We start from the raw sequence: 7,705 nt of genomic DNA on the forward strand, positions 1-7,705 counted from the left end.
CAAAAGGCCCTTCGTAGTTCGGGGCCCATTTCCCTCGATGGTCCTTGACAGCATGGGACATTTTCTTTAGCACAAGGTCTCCCTCATGGAACTTGCGTAAGCGTACTTTCTTGTCGAATGCACTCTTCATTCTTTGCTGGTATAAGCGCCCATGACTCATGGCCGTTAAGCGCTTACCCTCAATGAGGTTGAGCTGGTCATAGCACGTTTGAGCCCACTCTGATTCCTTTAATCCAGATTCTGCCAAGATCCTTAATGACGGGACTTCTACCTCAAACGGTAACACAACCTCCATCCCATATACCAATGAGAACGGCGTTTCCCCAGTTGACGTTCGCACTGAAGTCCGGTAACCGTGTAACGCGAATGGGAGCATTTCGTGCCAATCCTTGTATGACACGGTCATCTTTTGGATAATCTTTTTGATATTCTTATTGGCCGCTTCCACGGCTCCATTCATCTTTGGCCGGTAGGGTGTGGAATTGTGATGCTGGATTTTAAACTCCTCGCACATTTCCCCCATCATCTTGTTATTCAGGTTGGTGCCGCTGTCCGTGACAATCTTCCTTGGCAAACCATATCGGCAGATGATCTCTTTCTTAATGAACCTGATCACCACATTCCTCGTGACATTGGGATATGAAGCCGCCTCGACCCACTTGGTGAAATAATCTATCGCTACGAGGATGAAGCGATGACCATTCGAGGCCTTGGGCTCAATGGCCCCGATGACATCTATTCCCCACATGGAGAAAGGCCAAGGGGCGGACATGACATTCAGAGGATGTGGTGGGGCATTGACATTATCTGAGAATGCTTGACATTTGTGGCATTTCCTCACATGGACACAACAATCACTTTCCATGGTAAGCCAGTAATAACCTGCTCTTAGGATCTTCCTGGCCATAGCATGCCCGTTGGCGTGCGTTCCAAACGAGCCCTCATGGACTTCCTCGATCATGTGATTTGCCTCCTTGGCATCCACACACCGCAGGAGTGTCATGTCGTGATTTCTTTTATACAGTATGCTTCCGCTCATGAAGAAACCGGCTGCCAACCTTCTCAATGTCCTTTTATCGTTGTCGGCAATCTCTGGCGGGTATTCTTTGCTTACGACATATCGCTTGATGTCGAAATACCAAGGCTTTCCGTCCCGTTCCTCTTCCACTTGGCAACAATGCGCGGGTTTGCCACGACACCAAAATTCAATGTAGGGTAGATCCCCGTGCGGTGTTAGCTGGAACATAGACGCCAACGTAGCAAGTGCATCCGCCATTTGATTTTCCTCGCGGGGAACATGATGGAAGGAGATCTCATCGAAGGTCTTAGCCAATTCCTTGATATAGGCTTTGTAGGGTATCAGCTTGGGATCTCTAGTTTCCCATTCCCCTCTCAGCTGATGGATTACCAACGCTGAGTCGCCGTACACCTTGAGTAGTTTGACATTGGAGTCAATTGTTGCCTGGACAGCTAGGGCACATGCTTCATATTCGGCCATGTTGTTGGTGCAGTCGAACCCTAGCCTGGCTGTGAAAGGTACACATTGATTGTCCGGAGAGACCAACACTGCCCCAACGCCATGACCTAGAATGTTTGACGCTTCGTCAAACCATACAGTCCATTTGTCCCGATCTTCGTCCAATTTTTCCTCGAACAAGGCCATGATGTCCTCATCCGGGAATTCAGGATGCATGGGCTGGTAGTCGTTAAGAGGCTGTTGAGCCAAATAATCTGCTAAAGCGCTTCCTTTTATCGCCTTTTGGGTGACGTAGACTATATCATACTCAGATAGCAGGACTTGCCACCGGGCGATTCGTCCCGTGAGAGCTGGCTTTTCAAAGATGTACTTAACCGGGTCCATTTTGGATATCAACCAGGTAGTATGGCTCAGCATGTACTGCCTTAGGCGATGGGATGCCCATACTAAAGCACAACACGTTCTTTCGAGCAAGGAATAATTCATCTCACAGGTCGTGAACTTCTTACTTAGGTAGTAAACAGCGCGCTCTTTTTTCCCGGATTCGTCATGTTGCCCCAGCATACACCCCATTGACTCGTCCAAGATTGTCATGTACAAAATGAGAGGCCTTCCAGGTACTGGTGGCATAAGCACGGGAGGATTCATTAGGCACTTTTTGATCCTTCCAAAAGCCTCTTGGCAATCCTCATTCCAGCGATCAGTTTGGTTTTTGCGCAAGAGCTTGAACAACGGCTCACAAATGGCGGTGAGCTGCGATATGAATCTGGCAATATAATTCAAGCGCCCCAGGAAACCTCGGACTTGCCTCTCTGTACGGGGTTCTGGCATCTCAAGGATAGCCTTCACTTTTTCGGGGTCTACCTCTATCCCTTTCTGGCTTACAATGAAACCAAGCAATTTCCCTGATTTGACCCCAAAGGTACACTTAGCGGGGTTCAACCTTAATTGATATTTCTTAAGCCTTTCGAACAACTTCCGCAGGTTGACAAGGTGTTCTTCCTCGGATTTAGATTTAGCAATTATGTCATCCACGTAGACCTCGATCTCTTGATGCATCATATCATGGAACAAAGCTACCATGGCCCGTTGATAAGTTGCCCCGGCATTCTTGAGTCCAAAGGACATCACTTTGTAACAGAACGTCCCCCACAGGGTGACGAAAGTAGTCTTTTCCATATCCTCGGGCGCCATCTTTATCTGATTGTAACCAGAGAAACCGTCCATGAAGGAAAATAAAGCGAAATTGGCCGTGTTATCCACGAGGATATCAATGTGTGGTAAAGGAAAATTGTCCTTGGGACTGGCCCGATTCAGGTCCCGATAATCCACACACATTCGTACTTTCCCATCTTTTTTAGGAACTGGTACGATGTTGGCAACCCATTCTGGATACCGAGCGACGGCCAGAAATCCAACGTCAAATTGCTTCTTCACTTCTTCTTTTATTTTCAAGGAGGTTTCGGGCTTCATCCTTCTCAGTTTCTGTTTTACCGGGGAACACTCGGGATTTAGAGGTAATCGGTGCTGTACAATGTCAGAACTCAAACCGGGCATATCTTGGTATGACCAAGCAAAGATGTCTTGGTAGTCCTTTAGCAGGATTATTAATTCTTCACGGATAGGTGCGGTAATACCTGTACCTATCTTTACTTCCCTCTTTCCACTGCCAATTCCTAAGTCTACTAGCTCTGTTTCTTCTTGATGAGGCCCCGTTTCTTGGTCCTCATGGGCGACCATTCTTTCTAGTTCTGGGGGAAGTCCCACATCCTCGTTTCCTTCATCTTCCATTTGATTCATTTCTTGCTCGAAGTCGATAGGCGGGTCCCAGGTATTAGTACCTTCGGGGGACTCGTCATCGGATCTGCCGTTTCAGAAAAAGAAGTAAACATGCAAATGAATGAGAATGGGTAGAGACAGAGGAACAGATGAAGAAAGATCCTTGTATTATAAATTCAAAAACAAAAGACACAAAGCCTTAACAAAGGAAAAACTCTAAAGCCTAGGCCCAACTATAGAGCTTTTAAAACCGTAAAGGTTTACATTATGCTCGTTGCGTAAATGCCGGGGCATTCTTCCACTCGCCAATTTCCCAGCTGGAAATCAGGAGGGCATGGTCGTACCAAATCCAAAGTACTCGGAACATCATCTTCGCATATCGCGAACACTTGACCTTTGTCTCCCAGACCCGCGCTTATAAAGCTTCTACTTATGTGGCAGGGCGGGCTTCCTTCACTTTCTTGTCTCCAACGCGAGCTTTGACCACTGTTCTTCCTTCCCGCGATGCTTCTTTTCATGTCCGCCTGAGTGGGCTTATAGCCTAAACCATACTTCCCACGATTTCCTTGGGTATTTATCAGGCTAGTTATGCCGCCGTTGTCTTTGCCTAAACCCATCCCGGGTTCATAACCGTTCCCCAACATAACTCGGGCCATCATTACCGCTGCATCGGACAGACAAGGCTGCCCAAAGAGGGAGTCCACGGAGGAAATGCTGACCACCTCAAAAGACTGGAAAGCAGTTTCTAACGATTCTTCTGCGGCTTCCACATAAGGCATGGAGGATGGGCAGCTTACCAAGATGTCTTCCTCGCCTGACACGATGACCAAGTGCCCCTCCACTACGAATTTCAGCTTTTGGTGGAGTGTAGAAGGCACAACTCCCACTGAGTGGATCCACGGGCGCCCCAACAGACAGCTGTAAGGGGGGTTAATATCCATTATTTGGAAGGTGACTTGACAGGTGTGAGGGCCTATTTGTACTGGGAGATCGATCTCTCCCCTAACCTCTCTGCGAGTGCCGTCGAAGGCACGAGCCACCATTGAACTTGGTTTTAAGTGGGAAGCATTGAATGGTAACTTCTCCAAAGTGCTCTTAGGCATCACGTTTAAACTGGAACCATTATCGATGAGCACCTTGGCTACGATATGGTCCATACACTTGACTGATACGTGTAAAGCCTTATTATGCCCTCTCCCCTCGGCGGGGATTTCTTCTTCGGCGAAGGCAAGATAGTTGTTGGCAGTGATATTGTTGACCAGCCCTCCGAAACCTTCTACCGAGATATCTTGGGCCACATGAGCCTCATTCAGAACTTTTACTAGCAGAGCCCGATGAGGCTCGGAGCTCATAAGTAACTCCAACAGTGAGACCCTGGCCGGGGTTTTGTTGAGCTGTTCGATAACCTTGAATTCGCTCTGCTGAATTATCCGGAGGAACTCGCTGGCTTCCTCTAGCGACACCTACTTTTTACCATCCTTTTTCTCCGGGGGGCCCTTTGCCGGAATATCTTTATTCGAAGCGTGGGGTACTTCGCCATCTTGTTCCTCCACCACTTTTCCTTTTCCCTTGACGTCCGCGGGTTGGACTGGTAGGTCCGGAGGTGCGAACACACGACCACTACGGGTCACACCACTCAGTCCCGTGATATTTGTTACTTTAGCTGACAGCGAGCTGACGTCAGTGGCTTCTTCTTCCTTCTCCCTCGGAGGTGTATATCTCCACGGGACCGCGTGGCTATTTTGGTACGGGAAAGGAACAGGTTTGGCTACTAAGGGGTGTCCAGGCTTTTGCGAAGCTGCGCTCTTAGTGAAGTATATCACCAAGGGTTTGGGCTTCGCAACACTGCTCCCCTCCGTAGACTGCATGCATATATGCTGCTCTTCTTTTCCTTCAATGCCGACTTCCAGTCGACCTTGATCTATCATCCGCTGTAACAATTCCTCTACTCCCACCTAGGGGTTGCCACATCCCTTAAAGGTTTAGACCTGTGCGGCCTATCGGACTCAACTGCATTAACCGCTCCCCCTCCATGATTGGCGAGAGGGTTGGTTCTCACATTGGGCCGATCCTCTTGGAAAGTCAGCCATCCAGCATCCATTAAATGTTGGACCTTGTATTTAAGGGCCAAGCATTTTTCAAGGGAATGCCCCGGGACACCCCCATGGTACTTGCAGGTTGCGTTAGGGTCATACCACTTCGGGAAAGGGGGTTCGAGGACCCTTCCGGGAGTTACCACGGCCAAATGATTGGCGATGAGGGATGGCAAAAGATCTTCGTACGTCATTGGGAGTGGGGTGAATTCCGGAAATGGCCTCGGAGGGAAGTTCCTTGTCGTGTTGGAATTACTGGCCGGTCGAGTCGTGTTCGGAGTTGGAACTTGGGGAGCTTCCCTCTGGGTGCGTGCCTTAGGCTTCACGGGTGTTGAACTAGAGGCGTTCCCGGCATGAGCCGAGAAGCTTGGGTGATGTTGCGCGTACTGATGGGTACCATGAGGTGTTTGCTGGGGTTTGACCCACGCGGGTGTTGAAGAGACGGCATGGGCATCTCCTTCCTTCCTTTTTGCCCCTGTTGCCCCGATTCTTTTGGCATTCGCATTTGTGGAGGAAACGTAATCAAACTTTCCTCTTTTCAATCCTACCTCGATTCTTTCCCCGGCAAACACTAGATCCGCAAAGCTGGACGGCATGTAACCTACTAGCTTCTCATAGTAGAACACTGGCAGAGTGTCTACCATCATGGTGATCATCTCTCTCTCAACCATGGGAGGAGCTACTTGTGCCGCCAAATCCCTCCATCGCTGTGCATATTCTTTAAAGGTTTCACCCTCTTTCTTGAACATATTCTGCAGTTGAGTGCGGTCGGGAGCCATATCAGAATTGTACTGATACTGCCTTAGGAAGGCAGTAATCAGATCCTTCCAAGTACGGATACGGGAAGCTTCCAAATTAGTGTACCACACTACCGCGGCTCCGGCCAAGCTATCTTGAAAGAAGTGTATTAATAGATTTTCATCTTTAGAGTGGGCGCCCATCTTACGGCAGTACATCTTGAGATGGTTTTTGGGACAAGTCGTCCCTTTATACTTGTCGAAGTCCGGCACTTTGAACTTCGGGGGAATAACAACATCGGGTACTAAGCAAAGATCCGTCATGTCTGCGAACGGATAATCGCCAAATCCTTCCATGGCCCTCAATCTTTCCTCAAGGAGATCGAGCTTCCTCCTTTCTTCAGTTGCTGGAGGCGGCCCTTCCGTGGACAAAACTATTGGTGGTGCTGCGATGTTGGGTTGAGGCAACGTGCCTGGTGCCGGCCCTTCGGGGATCGGGGGATAGAACTTGACATCCCTTCGAGCATAGTCTTGAGGGTCTTTGTGGACTTCGTCGGGCTGCTGAGGAGGCTCTCTTTCATGGACGGGAGAAGCTATGTGGCCCGCATCTTCTTGCAAGACGGGTGGTGAATAGTTGGGCGGCAATCCATAAGGGTAAGCCGCTCGGTTGTATCCCAGGTGAGGGCTGCCATCGTGCCCCAGTGTGTCCCTTCCCCGTCCTACTATGTTTGAGGGAGGATGGTGCGTAGTTGCCAAGAGAGTCAGGTCTGCTTCGGCAGCCGAACTGACAGCGGCGGCGGTGGCCGCGTTCTTCTCTACGAGCTGCTTCATACTTAACATGGCCTCTATCATGGAGGCCATTTGTTCTCTCAGAGCCGACATGTCGGCTTTCATCTGTTCCTGTGTCTCCTCTTGATCACCCATCGTTCTAGATTTGGATCTGGTGCGATAGGGATACCTTGCGGCACGTTTAGTTATGGTGTTTTTCCTAAAAAAACCAAACGTGAGGAGTGGGTAAAGAAAGAAAAATGCATGCTAGAGATGAAATGTAGGAGTGATTTGATTTCCACAAGTTTTTTTTGGAGTAGAAACATGGGACCAACTCATTTTATTTCAAAAAGGAGGTCGTATCTAGTCAAGGTCTGAGAGACCATACAAGTTCCCTAACGATTTCTAATTATGTGGGCCATTAAGTCTATCATATGCTGACAATAGCCGAGAAGCCCATGAATCTCTTCGGGGGTGGAGTAGGTGTCTGCCATCGCCTTGGCCTTGGCTAACAAGCGGGGAAGTTCTTGACTCCCGTTCAAGGTAAGAGCAAACCGATCCATCCACATGGTTGCCTCTTGGTGTAAAGAGTTGATCACCCTTCCTCTAGCCTCTTTTTACGCGTATACTTGAGCATACTCGTCCACGATTCTATGCTCGTGGGCCGTGGCTAGACCTAACTCTTCTTGGTACTTGGCGATGATAGCTAGCATGTTGGTCTCCGTCTTGCATAAACGCTGAGACAAGCTTCTTTTGGACCTTAAACAAGCAATTAACTCCTCTTTCAGAACCATGCTATGTGCTCGCGACCGGTCCCTTTCTTCCCTTCGCAACTTGAGTTCACTATTGCT

Source organism: Glycine max, chromosome 10 (genome assembly GCF_000004515.6).
Source record: "Glycine max cultivar Williams 82 chromosome 10, Glycine_max_v4.0, whole genome shotgun sequence".
NCBI classification, from domain to species: Eukaryota; Viridiplantae; Streptophyta; class Magnoliopsida; order Fabales; family Fabaceae; genus Glycine; species Glycine max.